Consider the following 14,873-nt stretch of genomic DNA (forward strand, 5'->3'; position numbering starts at 1 on the left):
CGGTTGTAATGTGGCCAAAGCTGGGACCTGAATATTCAAGGGTATTTGGCATTTCGGAAGAACGGGGGAAAGGAAAAGGAGGTGGGGTAGCTCTGTTAATAAATGATGAGATCAATACAACAGTGAGAAATGATCTTGGTTCAGAAGATCAAGATATAGAAGCAGTTTGGCTAGAGATAAGAAATAGCAAAGGGAAGAAGCCCCTTAACTGTAGCTACACAGGCCAGAGTATCAGGGAATAATGGGTGCTTGCAAGAAGTAATAATCATGGGTAATTTTAATCTTCATATCGATTAGACAAATCAAATTTGCAAAGGTGGTCTGGAGGATAAGTTCATGGAGTATATTTGGGACAGTCCTGGAACCTACCATGGACCATGCTATTTTGGACCTGGTAATGTATAATGAGGCAGGATTGATTAAGGACCTCATAGTGAAGAATCGTCTAGGTAAGAATGATCATAACATGATAGAATTTCACATTCAGTTTGAAAGGAGAAATGTGGCCCCATAGCTAGTTTTTTAAACTTAAAGGCAACTACAATGAAGACCGAGTTTGTTAAAGTGGATTGGGTAAATAAGTTAAAAGGTAAGATGGCGGAGAAGCACTTGCAGACATTTAAGGAGATATTTCAAAACTCAACACAGTTATGTTCCATTCTACAAGTATATAAAAAGGAAAAGAGAAGCTAAAGAGAGCATTGGTCCCTTAGAGGGTGTGACTGGGGAATTAATGGGAAACGTGGAAATGGCAGAGACGTTGAACCAAGTATTTTCTATCTTCACAGTGGAAGAAATAGAAAGCTTCCCAAAAATAGTATGTGGGAGGGTGATCAGCCGGCAGTCATAGTCCACATGGGTACAGACGACATAGACAGAAAGGGAAAAAAACAAAAATACCTGGAAAAACTCAGCCGGTCTGACAGCATCTGCGGCGTGGAAATCAGTTAACGTTTCCATAAGACATAGGAGCAGAAATTAGGCCATTCGGCCCATCAAGTCTGCTCCGCCATTCAATCATGGCTGATAAGTTTCTCAACCCCATTCTCCCGCCTTCTCCCCATAACCTTTGATCCCCTTACCAATCAAGAACCTATCTATCTCCGTCTTAAATACACTCAATGACCTGGCCTCCACAGCCTTCTGTGGCAATGAATTCCATAGATTCACCACTCTCTGGCTAAAGAAGTTTCTCCTCATCTCTGTTCTGAAAGGTCTTCCCTTTACTCTGAGGCTGTGCCCTCGGGTCCTAGTCTCTCCTACTAATGGAAACATCTTCCCCACGTCCACTCTATCCAGGCCTTTCAGTATTCTGTAAGTTTCAATCAGATCCCCCCTCATCCTTCTAAACTCCATCGAGTATAGACCCAGAGTCCTCAAACGTTCATCATATATTAAGCCTTTCATTCCTGGGATCGTTCTTGTGAACCTCCTCTGGACCCTCTCCAGGGCCAGCACATCCTTCCTGAGATACGGGGCCCAAAATTGCTCACAATATTCTAAATGTGGTCTGACCAGAGCCTTATAAAGCCTCAGCAACACATCCCTGCTTTTATATTCTAGTCCTCTTGAAATAAATGCCAACATTGCATTTACCTTCCTAACTACCGACTCAACCTGCAAGTTAACCTTAAGAGAATCCTGGACTAGGACTCCCAAGTCCCTTTGCACTCCAGGTTTCTGAATTCTCTCCCCATTTAGAGTCCTTCATCAGAGTCATACGGACTCGAAACGTTAACTGTATTCCTCTGCGCAGATGCTGTCAGACCTGCTGAGTTTTTCCAGGTGTTTTTGTTTTGGATTTCCAGCATCCACAGTTTTTTGCTTTTATCTTAGGCAGAAAGGGATCCAGAAGGATCCACAGTCAGAATTTAAGGAGCTAGGCAGGAAATTAGCAAGCAGGACCCCAAAAGTAGTAATCTCTGAATTTGGGGGAGGCGGTGGTGTAGTGGTATTGTCACTGGGCTGGTAATCCAGAGACCCAGGGTAATGATCAGGGGTCTCGGGTTCGAATGGTGGAATTTGAATTCAATAAAAATCTGGAATTACAAATCTAATGATGACCATGAAAACATTGTTGATTGTTGTAAAAACCCATTTGGTTCACTAGTGCCTTTTAGGGAAGGAAATCTGCTGCCCTTACCTGGTCTGACCTACATGTGACTCCAGATCTGCGACAATGTGGTTGACTCTTAAATGCCCTCTGAAATGGCCTAGCAAGCCACTCAGTTGTATCAAACTGCTAAAAAGTCCATAAAAAGGAACGAAATTGGACGGACCATTCGGCATCGACCGAGGCACTGGAAACATCAATGACAACGGCCAGCCCAGCCCTCTGGACCCTGCAAAGTCCTCCTTACTAACGTTTGGGGGCTAATACCAAAACTGGGAGAGCTGTCTCACAGACTAGTCAAACAACAGCCTGAGATAGTCATCCTTGTGGAATCATATCTTACAGACATCACCATCCCTGGGTATGTTCTGTCCCACCAGCAGGACAGGCCCAGCAGAGGTGACGGCACAGTGGTATACTGTTAGGACAGAGTTGCCCTGGGAGTCTTCAACATCAACTCTGGACCCCATGGCGTCTCATGGCATCAGGTCAAACATGGGCAAGGAAACCTCCAGATTACCATGTACTGCCCTCCCTCAGCTGAACATCACTTGGAGGGAGCACTGAGGGTAGAAAGGGTGCAGGATGTACTCTTGGTGGGGACTTCAATATCTATCAATGTGGCTCAGTAGCATCACTACTGACCAAACAGGCTGAGTCCTAAGTGATATAGCTGCTAGACTGGGTCTGTGGCAGGTGGTGAGGGAACCAACAAGGGGGAAAAATGCGCTTGATCTCATCCTCACCAACCTGCCTGCTGCAGATGCATCTGTCCATGACAGTATTGCTGGAGTGACCACTGCACAGCTGTTGTGGAGATGAAGCCCCGCCTTCACATTGAGGATACCCTCCATTGTGTTGTGTGGCACTACCACCGTGCTAAATGGGATAGATTTCAAACAGATTTAGCAACTCTCAAGACTAGGCATCCATGAGGCACTGTGGGCCATCAGCAGCAGCAGAATTGTACTCAAACACAATCTATAACCTCATGGCCCAGCAGATCCCCCACTCTACCATTACCATCAAGCCAGGGGATCAACCCTGGATCAATGAAGAGTGCAGGAGGGCATGCCAGGAGCAGCAGCAGGCATACCTAAAAATGAGGTATCAACCTGGTGAACTATAACACAGGACTACTTGTGTGCCAAACATCATAAGCAAGTGATAGACAAAGCTGAGCGATTCCACAACCAACGGATCAGACCTAAGCTCCGCAGTCCTGCCACATCCAGTTGCAAATGGTGGTGGACAATTCAACAGCTCACTCGAGGAGGAGGCTCCACAAATATCCCCAACCTTAATGGTGGGGGAGCTCAGCACATCTGTGCAAAAGATAAGGCTGAAGCATTTGCAACCATCTTCAGTCAGAAGTGCTGAGTGGATGATCCATCTCGGCCTCCTCCAGAGGTCCCCAGCATCACAGATGCCAGTCTTAAGCCAATTCGATTCACTCCATGTGATATGAAGAAACAGCTGAAGGCACTGGATACTGCAAAGTCTATGGGCCCTGACAATATTCTGGCAATAGTACTGAAGACTTCTGCTCCAGCATTTGCCACGCCCCTAGCCAAGCTGTTCCAGTACAGCTACAACACTGGCATCTACCCGGCTACATGGAAAATTGCCCAGGTATGTCCTGTACACAAAAAGTAGGACAAATCCAACACAACCAGTTACCGCCCCATCAGTCTACTCTCGATCATCAGTAAAATGATGGAAGGGGCCATCAACAGTGCTATCAACCCACACTTGCTTAGCAATAACCTGCTCATTGATGCACAGTTTGGGCTCTGCCAGGGCCACTCGGCTCCTGACCTCATTTCAGCCTTGGTTCAAACATGGACAAAAGAGCTGAACTCCCGAGGTGAGATGAGAGTGACTTCCCTTGACATTAAGGCAGCATTTGACTGAGTGTGGCATCAAGGAGCCCTAGCAAAACTGGAGTTAATGGGAATCAGGAGAAAGCTCTCTGCTGGTTGGAGTCATGCCAGTGATAAGGTTATCAAATATAAAGGACAGATACAAAGATTAAAGGAAAAGATACTTAAAGATGAGATTTCAAATCAGTCTCTGTGAGATCGCTGCTTGATTTCCTTTCCTTCTGAAGTGAAGGGGTTGAAGCTTTCATCCCAGGAATCATCCTGGTGAACCTTCGCTGCACTCCCTCTATGGCAAGTATATCCTTTCTTGGGTAAGGAGACCAAAATTGCACACAATACTCCAGGTGTGGTCTCACCAAGGCCCTGTACAGCTGCAGTAAGAAATCCTTACTCCTGTACTCAAGTCCTCTCACAATGAAGGCCAACATATAATTTGCCCTCTTAACTCCTTGCCGCACCTACATGCTTGCTTTCAGTGATTGGTGTACAAGGACACCCAGGTCCCTTTGTACATCAACATTTCCCAACCTATTACCATTTAAATAATGCTCTGCCATTCTGTTTTTCCTACCAAAGTGGATAACTTCACACTTATCCACGTTATACTGCATCTGCCATCTATTTGCCTACTCACTCAACTTGTCTAAATCGCCTTGAAACCTCTTGACATCCTCCTCACCACTCACATTCCTATCTAGTTTTGTGTCGCCAACAAACTTGGAAATATTACATTTATTACCCTCATCCAAATCATTGAAAGATTATGAATGGCTGGGGTCCAAGTCTGATCCCTGCGGTACCCCACTAGTCACCTCCTGCCACTCTGAAGAAGACCCATTTATTCCTACTCTCTGTTTCCTGTCTGCTAACCAATTCTCAATCCATGCCAGTATATTACCCTCATCCCATGTGCTTTAATTTTGCACACTAACCTCTTCCATGGGATTTTATCAAAAGCGTTCTGAAAATCCAAATACACCACATCCACTGGTTCTCCCTTATCTATTCTGCTAGTTACGTCCTCCAAAAACTCAGTAGGTTTGTGAAACATGATTTCCCTTTCATAAATCCATGTTGACTTTGTCTAATCCTGTTGATATTTTCTAAGTGTCCTGTTATCACATCCTTTATAATAGACTCTAGCATTTTCCCTACTACTGGTGTTAGGCTAACTGGTCTATAATTCACTGTTTTTTCCCTCCCTCCTTTTTTAAATAGTGGGGTTACACTTGCCACCCTCCAATCTGCTGGGACTGTTCCAGAATCTACAGAACTTTGGAAGATGATAACCAACACATCCACTATTTCCAAGCCACCTCCTTTAGTACCCTGGGATGTAGATTATCAGGCCCTGGTGATTTATCAGCTTTCAGTCCCATTAATTTCTCCAGCACTATTGTTTTAGTAATACTAATTTCCTTCAATTCCCCCTTCTCACTAGACCTTTGGTTCCCTTGTATTTCTGGGAAATTATTTGTGTCTTCCTCCATGAAGACAGAACTAAAGTAGTTGTTTAATTGCTCTGCCATTTCCTTGTTCTCTATTATAGATTCTCCCGTTTTGGACTGTAAGGGACCTACATTTTTCTTCATTAATCTTTTTCCTTTTACATATTTATAGAACTTTTACAGTCTGCTTTTATGTTCCTTGCAAGTTTACTCTCGTACTCTATTTTTCCCCTCTTATTCAATCTCTTGGTCCTCCTTTGCTGAATTCTGAACTGCTCCCAATCCTTAGGCTTGCTACTTTTTCTAGAAACTTTATATGACTCCTCTTTGGATCTAATACCATCCTTAATTTCTTTTGTTAGCCATGATTGGGCCACTTTTCCTGTTGTGCTTTTTCACCAGAAAGGAATGTATAACTGTTGCATACATTCGTTCCTTAAATATTAGCCATTGCCTATCCATGGTCTTGCCTTTTAATGAAGTTCCCCAATCTATCTTAGCCAACTTGCACCTCATACCTTCGTAGTTTTCTTTGTTTAGATTTAGTTTCCTTTGTTTAGATTTAGATGCAATTACATTGCTCGGTGTAGTCATTAGGCCATCAGCTAGTGGGAATGATGTAGAGGAACTAATTTGCAAGGAAATTAAAGACATGCAAGAATTATATATCCCTGTAATTATAATTATTTTTAATTATCTGAATATCGACTGGGATAATAGTAGTGTAAAGGTCAGAGAGGGACAAGAGATGAGGTGAGTTTTCTACAGCAATGTGTTTCCAGTTCAATGAGCAAAGAGGCACTGCTAGATCTGGTTGTTGGGAATGAGATGGGGCAAGTGGATCAAGTGACAGTTGGACAATATTTAGGGAATAGTGATCATTGTATCATAAGGTTTAGGTTGGCCCTGCAAAAGGGCAAGGAACAATTCAGAGTAGGAATAATTAACTGGGGTAAAGTCAACTTCATTGGCATAAAAATGGATCTGGGCCGGGTAAATTGGAATCAAAGATTAGCAGGCAATATGGTAACTGAACAATTGGCTGCCTTTAAAGAGGAGAGTGTTCAAGCACAGTTGAGGTATATTCCCACAAAGGGGAAATATAGGGCAAACAAATCCAGAGCTCCCTCGATTACAAATGACATAAAGATTAAAATTAGGAAGAAAAAGCGTGCTTATGACAGATCTCAGGTGGATAGTACAACTGAGAAACAGGAGGGTTATAGAAGATTCAGAGGAGAATTGAAAAAGCAAATAAGCAAAGCACAGAGAGAGCATGAGAAGAGACTGGCAGCTAACATAAATGGGAGCCGCAAAGTCTTCTATTGGCATATAAATAGTAAATGGATGGTAAAAGGAGTAGGGCTGATTGGGACCAAAAAGGGGATTTACACATGGAGGCAGGGGGCAGAGCTGAGGTATTAGATGAATAGTTTGTACTTGTCTTTACCAAGGAGGAAGACGCTACTCAGGCCGTGGTGAAAGAGGAGGCAATTCAAATACTAGAAGGGTTTAAAGTTGATAAGGTATTGGATAGACTGTCTGTACTTGAAGTTGCTAAGGTACCATGACCGGATGAGATGCATCCAAGGATACTGAAGGAAGTGAGAGTGGAAATTGCAGAGGCGCTGGCCATAATTTTTCAGTCTTCCTTAGACTCAGGGATGGTGCCAGAGGGCTGGAGAATTGCAAACATTAATAAAAACGGGGCGTAAAGATCAGGCCAGTCAGTTTAACGTTGGTGGTGGGGAAGCTTCCAGACAAAATTAATGGTAACTTTGGCAAATGCGGATTAATTAAGGAAAGCCAGCTTGGATTTCTTAAGGGCAAATCACGTTTATACTGGAATTTTTGATGAGGTAACAGAGAGGGTTAATGGGAGTAACACTGTTGATGTGGTGTACATGGATTTCCAAAAGGCATTTGATACAGTGCCACACAACAGACTTGTGAGCAAAGTTATAGCTCATAGAATAAAAGGGGCAGTAGCAACATGGATACAAGTTGGCTTAGTGACTGGAAACAGCAGTGGTTAACGGTTATTTTTCGGACTGAAGCAAGATTTGTGGTGGAGTTCCCCAGGGGTTGGAACTGGAAAAGTTTCTCTTCCTTGTATAGACTGTGGTGTGCAGTGAACAATTTCAAAATGTGCAGATGATACGAAACTTGGAAGCACTGTGAACAGTGGAGAAGATAATGTAGAACTTCAAAGGAACAAAGGCAGGTTGGTGGAATGGGCAAACAAGCAGCCGATGAAATTTAATGCAGAGAAATGTGAAGTGACTCATTTTGATAGGAAGAATGTGGAGAGACAATATTAAAATAAAGGGTACAACTCTAAAGGGAGTGCAGGAGCAGAGGAACCTGGTGTATATGTGCATAAGTCATTGAAGGTAGCAGGACAGGTTGAGAGTGCAGTTAATGGTTCCTGGGATGAGGAACTTGAGTTATGTAAATGGATTTGAGAAGTTGGGACTGTTCTCCTTGGCAACGAGATTGAGAAGAGATTTGATAGAGGTATTCAAACTCATGAGGAATCTAGACATAATATTTGGGGAGAAACTATTCTCAATGGTGGAAGGATCGAGAACCAGAGGGCAAAGATTTAAGGTGATTAGTGAAAGAAACAATGGAGACATGAGGGAAACCTTTTTGACGCAGCAAATGGTTAAGGCCTGCAGTGCACTGCCTGAGAGTGTGGTAGAGGCAGGCTCAATCGAGGTATTCAAGAGGGAATTGGATTACCATCTGAAAAGGAAGAATGTGCAGAGCTAAGGGAATAAGGCGGGGGAGTGGCACAAAGTGTATTCCTCCAGAGAGCTGGCATAGACAAGACAGGCTGAATGGGCTCCTTCTGTTGTAGTCTTTCTATGATTAAAAGAGATAAAAGGGAAAGAGGAACTTGAAACAATCATGATCATTATAGAAAAGTACTGGGAAACTAATGGGACAAAAGGCTGACAGGTCCCCTGGATCCTAGGGTTTTAAAAGAAGTAGCTGCAGAGAATATGGATGGATTGGTTGTAACCTTCCAAAATTCTCTAGATTCTGCAAAGGTCCCAGCAGATTGGAAAACTGCAAATGTAACATCCCTAATCAAGAAAGTAGGGAGACAGAAAGCAGAAAACGATGGGCCAGTTAGCCTAACAACTGTTGTTGGCAAAATGCTAGAATCCACTGTTAACGAGGTAGTAGCAAAATATTTAGACAATGATAAAGCAGCCGGACCCAGTCAACATGGTTTTGTGAAAGGCAATTGTGTTTGATAAATTTATTTGAGTTCTTTGAGGATTTAACAAGCAGGGTGGTTAAAGGGGAACCAGTAGATGCAGTGTATTTAGATTTTCAAAAGGCATTTGATATGGTGACACATAAGAGGTTAATATGCAAGATAAGAGCTCATGGCGTTGGGCGTGATATATTAGCATGGATAGAGGATTGGCTAACTAACAGGAAACAGAGTCGGGATAAATGGGTCATTTTCAGGTTGGCAAACTGTAACTAGGGACTGGCGCAGGGATCAGTGCTGGGGCCTCAACTATTTATGATCTGCCATTTGTTCATACTAAGAGGTGAAGATGACAATGTTCATCGTTTGGGGTGTTGGTAAGGTTATGGTGGGTACGTAGGTGACTGCTAAGGCCAACCTGTACCCGGTGGTACTGCTGCAAATACAACAGGATACTGCAGGTGATTGTGTTTTGGATGAGTCAGTTGATGGCTCAGGATTTCCTGTGCTTGATTTTTCTGTCTGCTTCTGAAAAGTGCTTGCTTTCAAAGGAGGCCCCGCCGTTTTTTATTTGGTTGTGCCAGATGCAGCAATCCTGGACGAGTTTGTCCGAGGTTGATGCGAACTTGATATCAAAAGTCCTAAGTGAAGCTTTCAGAATGTCCTTGTAGGACTTCCTTTGACCATCATGAGAGCACACCCCAGACTCAAGTTCTCCATAGAAAATTCGCTTTGGTAAATGAGTGTCAGGCATTCTGGCTACATGATCAGACTATCTCAGTAAGGTGTGGATGTTTGGCATTCCAGATCGGATGAGCACCTCAGTGTCTGGTATTTTGTCCTGCCATCTGATCTTCAGAAGCTTCCAAAGGCAGCTCAAGTGAATGCTTTATTCTCTGTATTAACCTAAATTAATGACTTGGGTAAAAGGACCGACTATTGTAGCCAAATTTGCTGACCATACAAAGATAGGTCGGAAGGCAAGTTGTGAGGAGGATACAAAGAGTCTGCAAAGGGAACTAAGTAGGTAAAATGAGTGTGCGAAAATGTGGAAGATGAAGTATAATGTAGAAAAATGCAAGCTTGTCCACTTTGGCAGGAAGATTAGAAAAGCAGGATCTTATTTAAGTGGAGAGGAACTGCAGAATGCTGCAGTACAGAGGGATCTGAGTGTCCCTGTATATGAATCACAAAGAATTAGCATGCAGGTACAGCAAGTAATTAAGAAGGTAAATGGACTGTTGGCCTTTAATGCAAAGGGGATGGAATATAAAAGTAAGGCAGCCTTACTGTACAAGGCATTGATGAGACCACATCTAGAACACTCTATAATTTTGGTCTTCTTACTTAAGGTTGATATAATTGAATTGGAGACATTACTTAAAGGGATGACGGTGGATAGGCAATGGCAAACGTTCAAAGAGCGCATGGGTGAACTGCAACAATTGTTTATTCCTGTCTGGCGCAGAAGTAAAGTAGGAAAGGTGGCCAAACCATGGCTTACAAGGGAAATTAGAGATAGTATTAGATCCAAGGAAGAGGCATACAAATTGACCAGAAAAAACAACAGACCCAAGGTTTGGGAACAGTTTAGAATTCAGCAAAGGAGGACCAAGGGATTGATTAAGAAGGGGAAAATAGAGTACGAGAGTAAGCTTGCTGGGAACATACAAACTGACTGTAAAAGTTTCTATAGGTATGTGAAGAGAAAAAGATTGGTGAAGACAAATGTAGGTCCCTTACAGTCAGAAACAGGGGAATTTATAATGGGGAATAAAGAAATGGCTGACCAACTAAATACATACTTTGCTTCTGTCTTCACAAAGGAGGACACTAATAACATCACAGAAATGTTGGGGAACACAGGGTTTAGTGAGAGGGAGGAACTGAAAGAAATCAGTATTGGTAGGGAAATGGTGTTGGAGAAATCGATGGGATTGAAGGCCGATAAATCCCCAGGTCCAGATAATCTACATCCCAGAGTGCTTAAGGAAGTGGCCCTCGAAATAGTGGATGCATTGGTGGTCATCTTCCGAGATTCTGTAGACTCTGGAACAGTTCCTACAGATTGGTGGGTAGCTAATGTAACCCCACTATTTAAAAAGGGAGGTAGAGAGAAAACAGGGAATTATAGACCAGTCAGCCTGATGCCAGTAGTGGGGAAAATTTTAGAGTCCGTTATAAAAGATTTAATAGCTGAGCACTTGGAAAACAGTGGCAGAATCGGACAGGGTCAGCATGGATTTACGAAAGGGAAATCATGCTTGACAAATCTACTGGAATTTTTCGAGAATGTAACTAGTAGAGTTGATGAGGGGGAGCCAGTGAATGTGGTTTATTTGGACTTTCAGAAGGCTTTCGACAAAGTCCTACATAAGAGATTAGCATGTAAAATTAAAGCGCATGGGATTGGGGGTAGTGTATTGAGATGGATAGAAAACTGGTTGGCAGACGGGAAACAGAGTAGGAATGAACGGGTATTTTTCCGAATGGCAGGCAGTGACTAGTGGGGTACCGCAGGGATCAGTGCTGGGACCCCAGCTATTCACAATATATGTTAATGATTTAGATGAGGGAACTAAATGTAATATCTCCAAATTTGCAGATGACACAAAGCTGGGTGGGAGGGTGAGCTGTGAGGAGGATGCAGAGATGCTTCAGTGTGATTTGGACAAGCTGAGTGAGTGGGCAAATGCATGGCAGATGCAGTATAATGTGGATAAATGTGAGGTTATCCACTTTGGTAGCAAAAACAGGAAGGCAGATTATTATCTGAATGGCCATAAATTGAGAGCGGGGAATGTGCAATGAGACCTGGGTGTCCTTATACACCAGTCTCTGAAGGTAAGCATGCAGGTGTAGCAGGAGGTAAAGAAGGTAAATGGTATGTTGGCCTTCATAGCGAGAGGATTTGAGTACAGGAGCAGGGATGTGTTGCTGCAATTATACAGGGCCTTGGTGAGACCACACCTGGAATATTGTGTGCAGTTATGGTCTCCTTATCTGAGGAAGGATGTTCTTGCTATAGAAGGAGTGCAGTGAAGGTTTACCAGACTGATTCCTGGGATGGAGGGACTGACATATGAGGAGAGATTGAGTCGGTTAGGATTATATTCGCTGGAGTTGAGAAGAATGAGGGGGGATCTCATAGAAACCTATAAAATTCTAACAGGACTAGACAGGGTAGATGCAGGAAGGATGTTCCCGATGGTGGGGGAGTCCAGAACCAGGGGTCGCAGTCTGAGGATACGGGATAGACCATTTAGGACTGAGATGAGGAGAAATTTCTTCACCCAGAGAGTGGTGAGCCTGTGGAATTCATTACCACAGAAAGTAGTTGAGGCCAAAACATTGTATGTTTTCAAGAAGGGATCAAAGGGTATGGGGAGAAAGCGGGAGCAGGCTATTGAGTTGGATGATCAGCCATGATCAGAATGAATGGTGGAGCAGGCTCGAAGGGCAGAATGGCCTACTCCAGCTCCTAGTTTCTATGTTCCTATGTTTCAGAAAAGCTTCACTAGACTGATTCCTGGGATAAAAGGGGCTGTCTGATGAAGAAAGCCTGAGCAGGTTGGGCCTTTCCTGATTGGAATTTAGTGGAAGAATTTGGAATGAGAAGTGATCTTATTGAAACATAAGCTTGTGAGGGGCTTGTCAGGGCAGATGCTGATCAGGGGTTGTGAATCTAGAGCACTATCCCCTATTTAAGACAGATGAGGAAGAATCTTTCCTCTGAGGGTCTGGAGTTACCTACCCAGGAGAACAGTGGGGATTGGGTCATTGGCTATATTCAAAGCTGAGTTGGACAGATGTCGATCCACAAGGGAGTCGAGGGTTATGGGAGGGAGGCAGGAAATTGGAGTTGAGACACAATCAGATCAGCCATGATCATCTTGAATGGCAGAGTAGGCTCGATGGATCGAATAGCCTACTCCTCCTGTTTCTATCAATGACCTAGCTCTGATTCGGAGGTTTTAACCTTGTTCCTAGTTCCACCACCAGTGGAAATAGTTTCTCTGCATCAGGATTATATAACCCTTTAATCTTTATTCAAGAGAATACAAAGTCATGATATAATGGTTGTAGTCCTGGGATCATTCTGGGGAATCTACGCTGAATCCCCTCCAATCCCGTTTAACCTTCCTGAAGATGTGGTCTCCACAACTGAACATATTGACTCCGTGTGTGGTCCTCCCAAACTGAAAATAACTGTAACACGATTCCCACTGCCTTAGACGTGCATCCAACACCAACCATGAAGAAAGTGTTTGTGTCCCAGTGAATAGCCTCAATGCTGTCTCCCCCTCCCTTCAACCCACCTACATCGCACAGGGAGATCCCGGGCTTTACTGATCTGTCTTCCTGCCATCGCACTGCACCAAACCTATTCTGCAGCTTTACCCCCATTGCTCAGATTTACCCCCCCCCCCCACTTCCTGCTGCTTTACCCCCCCCACCCCGTCCCGCTGCTTTATTCCCCCCGTCCCGCTGCTTTACACCCCCCCCCCCCCCCCCACCCCACCCCGGGCGGGGCTCTGGCCCCCTGCCGGTTATGCAGGCCCCCCACCCCCCTCACCCAGTTTTGCAGCTCCGTTCCCCCCTCGCAGTGAGAGTGTGGCTCCAATCCCTGGCTCAGTTTGTTGTATATTTTCCCTCTGACAGGTACAGCATTACCAGGCACACCAACCATCCCCATTGGTCAGCTACAGCAGCATTCCCTGGCCATCCAGGGTCAACAGGGTCAGGTGGTGACCAGTCAGTCGCAGCAAGGACAACAGACGGTCTTTCGCTTCCCAGCATCTGCAGGCGGACAGATCGTCTCCATCGCAGGCGAGTGTCTTTGTCTAGACTCAGTGAAAGCGGATGACCCGTCCTGCTGCTCTTCGGATGCTCAGTATTCAAACTGAAGCTAGAGGAAGGGAAGGAAGGTCAGGACTGTGTAGGAGGGGTGGGCATCACTTAAAAATCGGTGGGAAGATTTTGGGGGAGGAGAGGGGGCAGGGAGGATGGTTTAGTGAGGGTGGAGAGCTAGGGGGAGAGAAAGATAGCTGGGGAAGGCTATGGGACGGGGAAGAGGGCGAGAGAGATGGGGAGGGCCAGAGGAGTGGGAGAGAGAAAGATGGGGAGGACTGGGGGAGGAAGAGAGAGAGAGAGAGAGAGAGATGGGGAGGACTGGGGAGAGAGGGAGAGAGATGGGGAGGACTGGGGAGAGAGACGGGCAGGATTGGGGAGAGAGAGAGAGAGACGGGGAGGACTGGGGAGCGAGGGAGAGAGACGGGCAGGATTGGGGAGAGAGAGAGAGATGGGGAGGACTGGGGAGAGAGAGAGAGAGACGGGCAGCACTGGGGAGAGAGGGAGAGAGATGGGGAGGACTGGGGGAGAGAGACGGGGAGGATTGAGGAGAGAGGGAGAGAGACAGGCAGGATTGGGGAGAGAGAGAGAGAGAGACGGGGAGGACTGGGGAGAGAGGGAGAGAGACGGGCAGGATTGGGGGGAGAGAGAGAGAGAGAGACGGGGAGGACTGGAGAGGGAGGGAGAGAGACGGGCAGAGAGAGAGGGAGAGAGACGGGCAGGATTGGGGAGAGAGGGAGAGAGACGGGCAGGATCGGGGAGAGGGAGAGAGACGGGCAGGATCGGGGAGAGAGGGAGCGACGGGCAGGATTGGGGAGAGAGGGAGAGAGACGGGCAGGATTGGGGAGAGAGGGAGAGAGACGGGCAGGATCGGGGAGAGGGAGAGAGACGGGCAGGATCGGGGAGAGAGGGAGCGACGGGCAGGATTGGGGAGAGAGGGAGAGAGACGGGCAGGATTGGGCAGAGAGAGGGAGAGAGACGGGCAGGATTGGGGAGAGAGGGAGAGAGACGGGCAGGATTGGGGAGAGAGACGGGCAGGATTGGGCAGAGAGAGAGGGAGAGAGACGGGCAGGATTGGGCAGAGAGAGAGGGAGAGAGACGGGCAGGATTGGGCAGAGAGAGACGGGCAGGATTGGGCAGAGAGAGAGGGAGAGAGACGGGCAGGATTGGGGAGAGAGGGAGAGAGACGGGCAGGATTGGGGAGAGAGGGAGAGAGACGGGCAGGATTGGGGAGAGAGGGAGAGAGACGGGCAGGATTGGGGAGAGAGGGAGAGAGACGGGCAGGATTGGGGAGAGAGGGAGAGAGACGGGCAGGATTGGGGAGAGAGGGAGAGAGACGGGCAGGATTG

General features: G+C 45.8%; 1 protein-coding gene across 4 annotated transcripts in view; it reads left to right on the forward strand.

The window, feature by feature from the left end:
• LOC144681078 (serum response factor-like) overlaps positions 1–14,873 on the forward strand; it is a 123,874-nt gene that overhangs the window by 62,908 nt on the left and 46,093 nt on the right. The window lies entirely within an intron of this gene.

The sequence above is a fragment of the Cetorhinus maximus genome, chromosome 5, assembly GCF_964194155.1.
Source record: "Cetorhinus maximus chromosome 5, sCetMax3.hap1.1, whole genome shotgun sequence".
NCBI classification, from domain to species: domain Eukaryota; kingdom Metazoa; phylum Chordata; class Chondrichthyes; order Lamniformes; family Cetorhinidae; genus Cetorhinus; species Cetorhinus maximus.